The sequence below is a fragment of the Leopardus geoffroyi genome, chromosome A2 (assembly GCF_018350155.1).
Source record: "Leopardus geoffroyi isolate Oge1 chromosome A2, O.geoffroyi_Oge1_pat1.0, whole genome shotgun sequence".
Lineage (NCBI taxonomy): Eukaryota > Metazoa > Chordata > Mammalia > Carnivora > Felidae > Leopardus > Leopardus geoffroyi.
Window position 1 is genome coordinate 109,027,913 of NC_059331.1, and position 14,436 is coordinate 109,042,348.

At 38.4% G+C, this 14,436-nt stretch overlaps 1 long non-coding RNA gene across 1 annotated transcript in view; it reads right to left on the reverse strand.

Annotated features, from left to right (window-relative positions):
* The window catches only part of LOC123606506, a 50,023-nt gene that overhangs the window by 22,000 nt on the left and 13,587 nt on the right, over positions 1-14,436 (reverse strand). Inside the window, exons 4-6 of the long non-coding RNA XR_006716318.1 lie at positions 9,434-11,470; positions 8,966-9,231; positions 5,721-5,913 (exon numbers count right to left, since the gene is read on the reverse strand). This is a non-coding gene — a long non-coding RNA (uncharacterized LOC123606506). The remainder of the gene's footprint in view (positions 1-5,720; positions 5,914-8,965; positions 9,232-9,433; positions 11,471-14,436) is intronic.

The window sequence follows — 14,436 nt, forward strand, 5'->3', positions numbered from 1 at the left end:
CACACAACAAGCAAGGCAAGGGCAAAAAGAGTTGAGACTTTCTGTTTACATTTATCGTTCTTTTTCTCAAAGAAAAAACATTGCTCAAAAACTCATTAATTTCACCCCCTTTTTTTAAATTTATGTATTTGTTTTTAGCTAGAAATGAAACACAGATAGGTAAATACAATTTTAAAAAATTGTTGGAAGGAATCTTGAATGATGAATTTTTAATGTGTCCAAACAAGCATGCTATTAAAAATAGCGTACAGCTTGGGGTTAATGGGAACAGGTGCAGTGACCAATCAGAATAGATGCCAGGTATCATGACTGGAGCTTGTTCAGTTGAGAGCCGGCCAAACTGACTTGTCTTTAGTTAGCCTTTCTAAGTGTTTAGATAAAAGGCCTTAAGATAGGCTCATGAGGTGCCTGGGTGGCTCATTCAGTTGAGAGTCCAACTTCAACTTAGGTCATGATCTCACAGTTTGTGAGTTCAAGTCCTGCATGGGGCTAGCTGCTGTCAGCACAGAGCCTGCTTCAGATCCTCTCTCTCCCTCTCTCTCTGCTCCTCCCCCAGTCACACATTCTATCTCTCTCAAAAATAAATAAACATTAAAAAAATCCCCTCATGGGGCGCCTGGGTGGTGCAGTCGGTTAAGCGTCCGACTTCAGCCAGGTCACGATCTCGCGGTCTGTGAGTTCGAGCCCCGCGTCAGGCTCTGGGCTGATGGCTCAGAGCCTGGAGCCTGTTTCCGATTCTGTGTCTCCCTCTCTCTCTGCCCCTCCCCCGTTCATGCTCTGTCTCTCTCTGTCCCAAAAATAAAAATAAAAACGTCGAAAAGAAAAAAAAAATTAAAAAAAAAATCCCCTCATAAACAAGGGCTTAAGATAGCAGGTGATGGAACCCCAGATTGTCTTGTCCTCTGATGTAGGAAACAAAAGTAAATGAAAAATGAGGGGCTCCTGGGTGACTCAGTCAGTTAAGTGTCAGACTTTGGCTCAGGTCATGACCCCACGGTTCATGGGTTCAAGCCCTGCTTTGGGCTCGGTGATGACAACTCAGCCTGAGCCTGCTTCATATTCTGTCTCCTTCTCTCTCTGCCCCTCACCTGTTAGTTCTCTGCCTCTCTCTCTCTCTCTCTCTCTTTCTCTTAAAAATAGACATTGGGGCGCCTGGGTGGCGCAGTCGGTTAAGCGTCCAACTTCAGCCAGGTCACCATCTCGCGGTCTGTGAGTTCGAGCCCCGCCATCAGGCTCTGGGCTGATGGCTCAGAGCCTGGAGCCTGTTTCCGATTCTGTGTCTCCCTCTCTCTCTGCCCCTCCCCCGTTCATGCTCTGTCTCTCTCTGTCCCAAAAATAAATAAACGTTGAAAAAAAAAATTAAAAAAAAAATAGACATTAAAAAATTTTTAAAAAAAGTAAGTGAAAAATTAAATTTCCTTACTGTCTACATCCCATTGACAAATCCTTAAAACAGGCAGAGTAACCTTCCTCTAGGAACTCAGATGTCTCACTGATAACACTTTGCTAAGGGCAAAAGGCACTCTTAGCCTGACTCCCCAGGATCCTGTAGGTCTACTTTAACATATAAAAATTCCTTTGGAGACTTCCTTTATCTCTAACCCCCTAAGATACATGTTGGCAATCATATTCCAAGCTTATGGCCCACTTATATACAACTGAAGGGCCTCATGACTGAGTTTTTACTAAATAGTAGTAAATAAGCTTTTCCTAAAAATAACTAGCCTCTTCAAGGTCCCAAAATTCCTCGCTTCCAAAATTCTTGGAGATTTACACTATCCCTAACTCCCTCTCAACCTGAAGGTATGTAATCAGTCACCCATCACAACCCCAGTGCAGTTCTTTCTGCCCATAGGTCCTGTCCCCGTGCTGTAATAAAATCACCTTTTTGCACCAAAGACATGTCAAGAATTCTTTCTGGACCCAAAAACATCATCACTCCACCAGGCTATAGTTTATTTGGGGCAAATAGTGTGTTTCACTGATGATTGCATCCCTAATATCCAGCATGGGGCTTGAAACCCAGAGGGTACTCAATATTTGGTGAATTAATCAATAGATAAATGTAGTCAATCACAGAATATCTGGATTTGCTCCATATGAAATAAAGTTCTTTTCCTTTTTAACTTACATCTGTTACATTCTTTAACTGCATTTTCAATAGTTTCCCATTTTTAAGCTTTTACTTGTCTTTTCATGGAGTAAAACTATAGATGGTTATAATATTTTATCATTGAGATGATGATATATCTAACCAGCTTATCATCAGGAATATCAAGTGTAGTTTGTAACTTTCAGGAAGCAGAATTTGATACTGTAAAATATTTTTCTTTGGCATAAGAATTATTTTAGTCTGAGTTTTTTTAAGTTCATTTTTTTTTTTTTTTTTTTAATTTTTGGGAGAGAGAGAGAGAGTGGCTCTGCCAGTGCAGAGCCTGATGCAGGGCTCACATTCAGGAATCATGAGATCATGACCTGAGCCAGAGTTGCATGCTTAACCAACTGAGCCACCCAGCGCACCTAGGCGAAGTATTTTTAAGAAACAACATATATAGGAATTGCTCTGCAAACTGAGTAGAAGTCTCCTTTTTGTGAGAGACAAATTTATAAGGGAAATCTCCATTTGTAAAAGTACCTTTCTCTCAGCACTAGGAAGAGAAGGATGGCTCTCAAAGCTTTTATCAATAGGGAAGGTCACAACCAAAATCTGCATAACAATCACACCCTTGTTTTCTGCGCTTTTCCTGATAGCCTCCCTTAAGTGGCTCACTCTCCCTCTCACCCCCCACCCCCAACATCTTTTGTCCTTAGCTGGAGATGATAGTTAAGTCCATCTCAGGAAGTGACTCAGTTTTCCTGGGTATTTCCCATGTATACAGGAGGCATACAGTTAATAAACTTAGTTGTTTTTCTCCTGTTAATCTTTTATTACAGGGGGTGTCTCAGCCAAGAACCTAGAAGGGTAGAGGGAAAAATTATTTTTTCCTTCCCGACACTTTATTTTTGACTCAAATAAATGTAATATGTTTCAAAATAAGTATATTATTCCCAGGCATATTTTGTTTCTACTATGATGGCAATGATGAAGTTAGAAATAAAATTGAATTTTACAGTTTAGCATAAAGTTTCTGCTTGCTCTTTGGATACAGACATATATTAGCTAAATTTCCTAACTTTAAAAAGTACAAAATAAAAGCCATCTTTAAGAAACACAAATACAGTAAGCCTTAAAATACACACTAAATAGGACACAAATAGGGTTATGATAATGAAATTGCCTTCAAATTATAAACAAAAAACTGATTATGAAATTAACCTCTCTTTAAGAGGCCCAAAACAAATTTGTACTTTAAAAAAAAGTAACTGCACCAAAGGAAAAAGCTGGGGAAAAAACTTTCCAATGGGATTTAAGAACGAATCTAACCAGAAGACACTATTAATACAATATTTGATGTGCTAAAATACTTTTAATTATTTCTGAATTCAAACCTGCTTTCGCTTACTTGAAATTGTTGCATAACTCAAAAGTGCCATTATAATTCAACCCAAATGGTAGGGTACTTCAATGAGCTGGTGGAATTGATTCTGGACATTAAAGAGATGCCGGCGAAGTTATAAATTGCTATTCTAATCGGGAGTGAAGAGGTTAATTCAAGATTCCACTAAAAAACAGACTGGCAGAAATGTTTCCAGGGTGTACTTTTTTTTCTTCATCCTCTCTCTCTCTCTCTTTCTCTCTCTCTCTCTCTCTTTTTTTTTTTTTTTTTTTTTCTCAGTAGGGGTTTGGAGAAGAGGTTTGGAAGGGAAGGAGAGGGCTGGTTCCAGGCCCCCAGCATTCCCCAGAGCACCGTTAGGGAAGGGGGAGGGCTTCCTGCCCAGGCAGCCATCTGTAACATTCTGCAAACAGCAGGAACCCGGACTGCTCCAGTCAGTAAGCCCGGGTGAGGATTCTGTCTGCATTCAAAAAGGAGTTTCCCCTCTTATTTCTTGCAATCTCTCTGCCTGGAATCTTTTCTTTTATCTGTTGCAGGTGAGCAATGGAGCTGGGTTCTCAGGAGTTGCTTGATTAAATAAAATAGTATCTCAACGATGTCAGAGCAATACTGTTGGGGACACCGGCTTGACCAGGACCAAAATACCCAGCCTGCCTCCTGGAATGTGCTGGCAGCAAGCTGGGAATGTCATCATTTCAGCTAATGTCACACTGTGGAACACTTTCTGGGATCAGTGGACGTGTGTCTGATGTTCCCTAACGTTACTGCTTTCTAGGCTTGAGTCAATTAGAGTCGGCTTTTTTGGAAAGTGGTGTCATTTAAAACTTATTTTATGAAAGTTATTTTTGTGCCTATAATTTGGGGCTCACACGTCTGTTATTTCCTCCAGTCCTTGGCGTGCATAATATACCGCCTATGGAAAGTAGTAAAGAGTGACAATGGAAAAAATAACAAGGGCTTTTTACTTTTAACATCTGGAGAAAACACATTTAAGGAAATGTTAACAAATAGGTACAGGGATTGATAAAGTTAAAAATATATCTATATATATCCTTCCTTATAGAGGTAAAAACAACCTAGACAGAATTTTTAAAATGACTTTTTATACAATAAAAATTGAACAATGAGAATGATCTTATTTAAGAAGACTCAGTTCACATCTTTTTGTAGAGTCAATCAAATGACTAATATCAAATCCCCAAAGCACATAGGTACAAAAAATTTTCTCAGCAAAGAAGAAAGGCGTAGGGATTCCAATTTTCACATTTTCTTACTTTCCACTTTTTGGTAAAGCTTTACTATTATATTTAACTTCCTGGCAGCAGACTAAAGAAACAAGCAAATTATACTGTAGAAATGAAACCTAAAAATCAGAAAGAAAACTTCAAGAAACATTCCAGGGCAGAGATAAATACTAAGACAAATAATGCAGTCGTAGTTTTATTGAGGAAAAACTGTACAAATGTGAAAGTACTCTGTTCTTACACACCAAAATTACTTAAAGACAAAATACGGTTCAAGGGAAAATAAATTATAATGAATATATACTACTGTATTAACAAAAGAACAGTGGCTACATTTCAGCACGGTTTTCTACTTCAATTTTTTCACATTTTTATATCTTAAAGTAAGCATTGGTAAATATTCCCATCTGGTCTAAGTTTTTAGTTTTGACCCTGAATCATAATTTTATATCAGTATAGGCTAATTTATAAAGGCACTGCATCAAAATTTGAAAACACAATGAATCAAATATAATAGTTTCCTTTTTCCCAGAATTACCCAGTGTCCAGTTGAGAAAAAAAATTCAAAATCTGTATTTGGGGCAAAAAATGTATCAACAGAATAACAAAACTGCAAGATGGGGTTTGTAGAAAATTTTAAAGCTTTCGAAAATAAGTGGATTGCTTCCAGGTGCGTGGGGCTAGTGGTTATAGGGTTAGAGTACCCTTGATGGGGAGCAGGGGAGGCACTTCCTCAGGTTGCATTAATTCCCTTCCTGTGTCCAATCATCTTGCTGTCAATGTCCAGGATGGAGCTCTGAGTTTTAACAAGGCAAACTTAATTTCTATTTAATATTGCAAAGCAAAGGGCCAATACTATCACCGGGATCATGAGACTGCCATATAATACCAGAAAAACAGACTAGTAGTTTAAAATTTCGCAATGAGAAATAATTATTGTAAAAAGGATACTGCTTTGATCCACACGATTAGTGCTACTTACCTGTACTCAAGCCACTTAGGAATCCACTCAGTTAATGAATTTGTAGTGAGAACTTGCCGTGCAAGATCAAAACAGTCCAACTCCTTGCGACCAGTACATTTTCTTCATGAAGGCAGATTTCCCTTCTTCAAATAAATGAATACACAAAATAATGCTACAGTCCAGATAGGAGGTCCTGGGATCCATTTTGTCTCTTTAAGGAAAAGTAAATGTTGGATGAGGTGCAATTCTAAAGTACAAGTCTCAGCAAATGATTTTATCTCCCTCATGCCTATATTTTTCCAGACAGTTTTTGTTTTATATAACTTCTAAGCACTGACAGCAGAGATCACTTACATTTACTGATTTTTTTTTTCAAGGACCACTCAAGAGAAATGGTTATTGTGATAGATCTTTAAACTCATGGAAGCCTCGATGTTTCTGGGCTAGAGTAAGATATTCGTGAACTCTTAGCTATGTATGTGCCAATAAAAGACTGAAAGTCATTATGGGGATGTCTACACCCGGTTAACCACTTTACGATGCCCACGGGGTTAATCAACAAAACCCCTAAGTAAGAATAATTACTCCTCCCTTTCAGATGAGGAAATTCACTTTAAATAACATTTTCTAGTCACTCCTCTGGTAAAGGCAGCAAAAGTTTTTGAATTAGATCTCTCTGACATCTTAGTAGGATGACATAGACCTCTTCTATTTTGACCTATACTTAGCTAAAGGGAGACAATGCCCCATCAACTAGAGATAGGTTACTAGAGGACAGGAAAAGTAAGGTTTGATTTATACATTCACAGAAACCAGTACAGTAAAAGCAACTGAGAGCCTTTCTTAGTATTTGCTGAATGAATCAATGAATCAATGAATCAATGAATAGGGTGAACTCAGTAGGGTTGAATTGCCAGTGTGGAAAGCTGTAGACTGAATATAAGATAAAGCGATTTGTATTTTAGTAAGCTGTTTCCTTCAAATATATAATAATCCTTTAAGGATAAGAATAGTGCTAAAATTATTCCCACAGTTTTGGAATTTCCTTTTTATCTAGCTGTTTTTCTTAGAATTATCAAATGGAAGGAAAAAGAGTTTCATATCCACACAATTTAAAAATATAGTCATAGCTCAACATCACAAATAATTAAGAAAATGCAAATCAAAACTACAGTGAGATACCACCTCATGTGCATTAGGATGGTTACTTTAAAAAAAAAGAAAGAGGAAAATAACAAGTGTTGGCAAGTGTGTGGAGAAACTGGAGCCCTTATACGCTATTGTAGGGAATATAAAATGGCATAGCAGCTATGGAAAACATATGATGGTTTGTCAAAAAGTTAAAAATAAAGTTACCATATGAGGCAGCAATCCTAAGTCTGGGTATATACTTAAGGATTGAAAGCAGGGCCTTGAGAAGATATGTGTACACCAAAGTTCATTGCAACATTATTCATAATAGATCAAACATGTTAGCAACCCTAGTGTCTACTGATAGATAAATGGGTAAGCAAATGGTGGGTAGATACATACAATGGAGTATTATTCAGCCTTAAACAGGAAGGAAATTCCGACACATGCAACAACAGACATGAACCTTAAGGGCATTCTGCTAAATGAAATAAGCCAGTCACCAAAAGACGAACACTGTCTGATTCCACTTACATGAAACACACGCAGGATAATCAAAGTCCTAATGACAGAAAGTGGAATGGTAGTTGCCAGGGGCTAGAGTAAGGAGGAATGCGGAGCTATTATTTAATGGTATAGAGTTTCAGTTTTGCAAGGTGGAAAGAGTTTCGAAGATGGTTGGCGATGATGACTGTGTTGTACTGCTGAACTTATACATACAGTTGATTAAGATAGTAAATTTTATGCTATGTGGATATTACCAAAATAAAAATTCTGGAAAAACCTATAATCAGAGAAAGACATTGGTCCAAATACACAAGTCAGTTTGGACTTTATTGAGCATTAGCCCTTCCCCATTATTTGGTTTATTACTTTAATGTAGCTGAGTCTCATTATTTAATTGTATTTTTACTATGAGGGAGGAGGTGAACATCTGTGGACCTTGGTTAATTATTTAAGCAAATCTGGCATCTTTCACACTAAAATAATCTCTTTTGTTCCCTGGGACTCCTAAGAAGCCAATGCTTAGATATTCAGAGGAAAATATCGCTGAGGCGTGTTAAGAAAACTAAGCTATTAGAAAATTCAGGTCTTTAAAGAAATACCACTGTAGTATCAATTATTTATTAGCAGCAAGATTTAAATTATTGACTAAGGCCTGGGCATAAAGAGAAAACAGCAGTTAATGACCTTTGTCTCTTGTCTCACATCATATGGATTCTAGAAACTGATTTTGGAATACTAACCTCTAAGCAATGAAGTTTCCAGGGGCCATATGATAGCTTATTTAGCCAGGAGATGATTAAAATATCTATTTTTTAATTTAATTAGTAAATATTATTGATCATAGACTATCATATCACCGAGTAAGTAGGAAGCATACAAGTATGACAAACAATACATATTTTTATAAAGTAACACTTCCTAAATCTAAAGTTATTGCATATGCATGTACGTGATTTTTCTTTTAAAACTGACTGCCAAAATGTTAAATGTTGTATTCTTCTATTAGAGTTTAGCAGTGGCAGTGGTCAAAATCACACATTTATGGCTCAAAAGATCTTTCATGATTTTTGTTTTAAACCATTTCGTGAGGTCAAGTAAATTTTTCTTACTTCAAATTGTATCTATTCTACTTATATAAGCTTCCATATTTAAGATTTTAATAAAAGGGGCCAGTAAGGAGGTAGAGGGACTCTCAATATTACGCATTGTAGGGATTACGCATGCTCTTAGCCATGGGATACATTTTTACATGTTATTAAGGCAGTTATTCAAAAGAAGGCTGTGTGGTACACTGCCTTGATTGTTCAGGTGAGTCCTGGTAGCAAGGTCAGCAGCCTTCCTTAGGTGCCACGAGGACACTTGACTTTCAAAGAGAAAAATGAGCTGACAGAACCTGAACAGCTATAATTTCACACACAAATCAGATAGCCTCCAGAAACTCCTAGAAACAATCAGGTAGTTTTTTTTTGAAGGATGAGGTAAGTTTTTGTCGACATTCATGTGAAGGTGAAACCTTCCAAATGTGAGTTTCAGCCAGAGTGAGCCCTTTTTTCCTCTCCCCTCCGTCCCCAAACTAGCCAGGCTGGGGACATTCACCGAAGACAACTTCCATCTGTACATTTTACCTGGTGTTTATCTTCTACCACTTTGGATTCTTACATTGCTGTATGCTTAGATTTCGTTTCTCTGGAACCATAAACGTGTTAATGGTATGAAGAAGAACTTTTTTCTTCAGAGAAGTTCAACAGGTAAAGCAGCAGAAGGCACTTTTGATACCAAGGAAGCATAGGCAGAGGAGGCGGGGAACCTCACCAGCAGGATTCACCAACTTCGAGATTCACAGAACTGACTGCTGATGGTGTATGTCTGGTAAAGGGTACCAGCAAAGAGTCTGTGGAGAAAAAAGAGATGGATTGGCACTGGGAAGTATACATGGGTAGTTCTCAGCTGTGACGAGTTATTAATGAAAGCAGTCATTAAAAGCTTCAAGAACAGATACGCAATTTTTATTTCCTAACTGCCAGTTCTGGAAAGAGCTTTGCAGAAAAACAAATTGTGTATTGATGGGGAACATAGAGAAGAAAGGGACTTACCTGGAATATGGTGATTTCCTTTCTTGATGGTCCATATTGCTTTTGTCATCCCACAGTGGGTTTATACTGGCTAGGTAGCATCATCGTGGAGCAGTAGTACAAAGGTGGATGGGAGTGAATGACCACTTTCTCCTACAATGCACATGTTACCAAGTTTTTACTAAGTCAGAAGTAGAGATGTTAAAATTGGAAGACTAATCAGAAATGTGATACATGTCACCAAAAAATGGCACCCATATTTCATCTTTGGTTTGATTTACACTTAACATTTGCAATGTTTAGATTATTGCAAAACAAGTTAAGCTGCACATGTATTCCACAATTTGTGTAGCTAATTTCATGCATAAGCCACACAGGTGTATGCTGTCACACGGAGGTGTCACGGAGGCGAGGATAGGGACAGCTACCCTGGCTGTTGGTGGTGGTAAAATTATAATGACAATTATGTTATAGCGTGGAGAAAGGAACACTGTAAGCCTCTATGACAAGGTAATTTTCACATTTGCTACTGACAGCCAAGGCGATTATGCAATTTGTGAAAAATAAAAACAGTAACGGAGTAACTGTTTTTGGTTTCGACTTAACGGTGACCTCTCTGTGCCCTTTTCCACTGTTTCTTTCTGCAGTCACATTGTTTTCCCATCTGATCCTCACAGCCATACTATGTTCCAGATGAGGAAACTGAGGAAGCTTCACCAAGAAGGAAATAAAGCTGGAACAGGGGCTTTAAGACCAGAGTCTGTATACCTCTCACCAAGCATGCTCTCAATAAACACATTCGTCCACAGAGACTAGGGTTACTTCCTGAATGTCCTTGTTTTCCTGAAAGACCTTTCAGCAAGAACTGCTCTAAAAAATAAATTGGGGCAGAGTAATTTAATGCGCTTGTGTCGCTGTCTACTCATTGTCTCTGTTTTAAACAAGAACACATTGTGAATCCATTTCTCAGCAACAATGCCGAGTATCACTATCTAATTTAGGCTTCATTCAGGAAATAAATAGCAAGTTCTAATATGGGCTTGTGAGGTGCAAATACATGTGTATACATACCAGCATGAATGTACATGAGTCCCTTTGCTCTGCTCAGTCACAACAATTACTACGAAAGCTTCAGTAACTTCATTTTGGCAAAGAGAATGATAGGTCTGGGAACCAAATGTTAGCCTTAAGTATGTTTTTCTGTTAGATCATTAGGTTTCCTTTTTCTGTACTTAACAGATGTGTAGAAATTAAATGGGTCTGGAGTCACTAATACCTTATGAATATAAAAAGCATATTCCTTCCTGTGAATAAAACCAACCATTATCCCATTAACTGATCTAAATAAAATATTGTCCTGTGCTCACAAAAAATATTTTCTGATGCTCTTAGTTCCACTCTTTACTCTCTTAGCCCCGGGAAATATAAACTAAAAAGCCGCTCAGGCTGCGAATAGGAGAAAACCCTTACTTTTGCATTCTTTTCTACTTACCTATTAAACTCTCAGCTCGTGTAATCTTTGAGGAGTGAGTGGTTAGTCGGCTGGCCCCGAATATTGTAAGGAATATCAGAACACGTGCTACATCACACACTAATCACTGGATGGAATAGTAGGAAGGGACTCTGGAGATTACCTGGTTTAATTCCCTCACTCTACAGAGGAGAAAAGCAGGGTCTAGAGAGGGAAGTCCCCTGCACAAGGTCACAAGTATAATCAGGGGCAAACCACGTTTGTTGATATTAATACAGTTCAGCCTTCCCCGTTCTCCAAACTGCTGGTGGCTGTGACACGGAAGAAAACACAGCACTGTTGATACACGAACAAACTTCATTTATTCATTTAGTATAGTGAGTCAACAGTTAATATACATTTATTGAGACATCCAGCAGGTTAAATGTTGAGCGTTCACAGCTGAACATTATCAAACGAGGTCCCAACAGGCAACAACAGCTCCCTGTTTCCATAGGCACCTATCAGAATGAGTTGGTTCTTAACAAGCAAAGGCCAATGAGAACTCTTCATAGTACATGAGTAGTGGATGGAGATAACAGCTCCTGCTACATGGAGTAAGAACATTCAAAGAATTGTACATTAATATTTTCTTTTTCAAAAAATATTTTGTAATGTTTATTTTTGAGACAGATGGAGACAGAGCACGAGTGGGGGAGGGACAGAGAGAGAGGGAGACACAGAATCCAAAGCAGGCTCCAGGCTCTGAGCTGTCAGCACAGAGCCAGATGAGGGGCTCGAACCCACAAACCGTGAGATCATGACCTGAGCCGAAGTCGGATGCTTAACCGACCGAGCCACCCAGATGCCCCATTAATATTTTCAAAATCAGTCACAGTTGCCACTTTCTGTTGTCATGAAAGACAACACTTGAGTAGCAAAAATAGAGCCAGGACCCTGATGCACATACTTCACTGATTCTTGAATGTAGTCTTTCTCAGGTTTCCTACTGTCTAAAACTATTCCTGGTAGGTTGTTTTTGTTTTTGTTTTTAATTCTTTTAAGCTCTGGGTCACAGGTCAATAGATTGGAGGGTTCTTTTAGGTAGATATTCTCAAAGAGCTAAAAAAAAAAAAAAATAAAAGAAGAAGAAGAAGAAAAGAAAAAAGAGAATGAGAACAAAGTATTAACTGACACTTCTTCAAGAATCCCAGGCTATGGGCACCTGGGTGGCTCAGTTGGATGATGGCTCTTAATTTCAGCTCAAGTCATATCTCATGGTGGTGGGATCGAGCCCCAAGTTAGGCTCCATGTTCACTGTGGAGCTTGGGATTCTCTCTCTCTGCCCCTCTTTGGCTCATGTACTGTCTCTTTCTCTCCCTCTCTCAAAATAAATAAATAAACATTACAAAAAAAGAATGTTGGCTAGATAAAAGTCAGTGTTACTTTCAGCTAAAAATTCTATCTCAGGAAATACATCATATTTTTATATCACTAAATGGTTTTTTTAAAGAAATAGAAACATGTATGAATGAATACATGTCTGTAACAGGATTACATAAAAAGTAAAAATCAAAAATAAATTCCTAGAAGGCAGGGACAGTGCCTAGAAAGTCATTGTACATTCAGGTTATAAACGCTCACTAAAATGTAGTAAAGCACTCAGAGACTTTTAACAAATCTCAGGAAGTATTCAACAATCCTAGAGATAAAAGCTAATAGAAAATATGATTAATTTCAAAGAGAAAACTGCTTCACTCATTCTACAACCATTTCACTAAGCAAAGAAAATGAAGAGGCTCTAATTTCTAATTCTAAATGGCACAGCGTGGTGGCTGACCCTGGGGAAGACAGATCTGGTTTGAAATACTGGTTTTATCAGGATCATTCCAATAAGATTCAATAACGCTGGCAACTATGAAGATGAAGTAGTGAAAGCTTATGCTTTATATTCCTAAATTCAAACACAGTTGAAAAGGCAAAATTTTCATTTAATATTTTAAGCAGCATTTCAGAAATGATACAGATCACTTCCTATATTTCCTTCATTCCGGTAAGGTACATTATTCACCAAATACTACAAATCCTTTTCTGGTTTCCCCACGTTGAGATCTTCCAGAGCTAGTTGTTATTTCTATCTCTTAAGGGCATGGAAAATTAACAAGCAGCAGAGTAGAAACTGAAGTTACAGAAGTGACTGAGAACCAAAAAGGATTTACTTAATCTCTTATTTTATGTGAAAAGAGCCTTGGGCCCTAAAGAGGAAAGTGAGTCTGTTTCCTAACAGATAATTACTGGGAGGATGGTTTCAGTGACCATTCCATTGCCAGAAGAGTCCACAAATTGGCAGTCTGGCCCTTCCATTCCTCTTTTCTGGTATTTCAGCAAGATAAGGTGGTGGGGGATCAATTATCCCCACTGTCTGTCTGTACCCTGGGCTTTCCATCTTTTTCTAGCAGTCAAGGACAGTTCCTTTCCCTGTTTCAATGCCAATCGCCTCCCCAACCCTCATTTTCAGAAATCAGTGGAATCTGCCTTGGGTTAGAAAATTTCCAAAATACTTCCTAGGCAGAATCATGGAAATTAAAGATGTGGAGGACCTCATTGGATCATCTAGTTCATCTATTTCCCATTAAGGAGTTTTCCAGATGGAAGATTTTCATATGCTGGATGCCTCCTCTCATTTCTGCAGGGCCTAAAGTCAGATTTTGAGCATCCAAGCCTAATGTGGAGAGGTGAATAAGGCCTGCATTCAATAATTTCATAGACAGAAAAGTGCCTTATCCCAAAGGTGTTATCATATTACAACAACTTTTGGATGGAAGTAGGTGACACCTCATCAGCACGGTTATGTGAGAGTGTTGTATGGTCCTCCAAGCACCATGGGCTGACATTTCTTTTGCAGAGAGTAGTGTTTGGTTGCTGTGTCCTGAGCACAATAGAACCCATTGGGAACTCAGGTTTTTTTTCTCCCCCCCCCCCCCCCCGAATTTCTTTCTTGTTGCTCTAGTTTTCTACATAGAGAAACTGCTATTTGGGGGATTCTTCCAGAACTCTCCTGGAAGAGAGGAGTGATGTCCAATGGTACATAGGTAAGTCTGCAGGAGGATGTCAGTTCAGTAACAGACACCTCTTCCACTAGCAATTCATTTATGAATCTCCCCTTCTTATATTTATATCAGCATCACACAATACTGCCAACAAATAGCTTGAATTTCATTCTTAGTAATTATATTAGAGAGCTACTTTAGGTAGGTGTCACTGTGGTTAGATTATTATGATCACATTGTGGTCTAGAACAACAATATTTTTATTCTTTTAGAACAATCTTCTGATTTTTTTTTTTTTAAATCAGGTGTGGCAGAATGCCTGGGTAGCGCACTCGGTTGAGCGTCTGACTCTTGGTTTCAGATCAGGTCATGATCTCACAGTTTGTGAGTTCGAGCCCTGCATTGGGCTCTTCACTCACAGTGCAGAGCCTGTTTGGCATTCTCTCTCTCTCTTGCCATCTCTGCCCTTCCTGTGTGCTGTCTCTCTCTCAAAATAAATAAATAAACTTTAAATAATAATAATA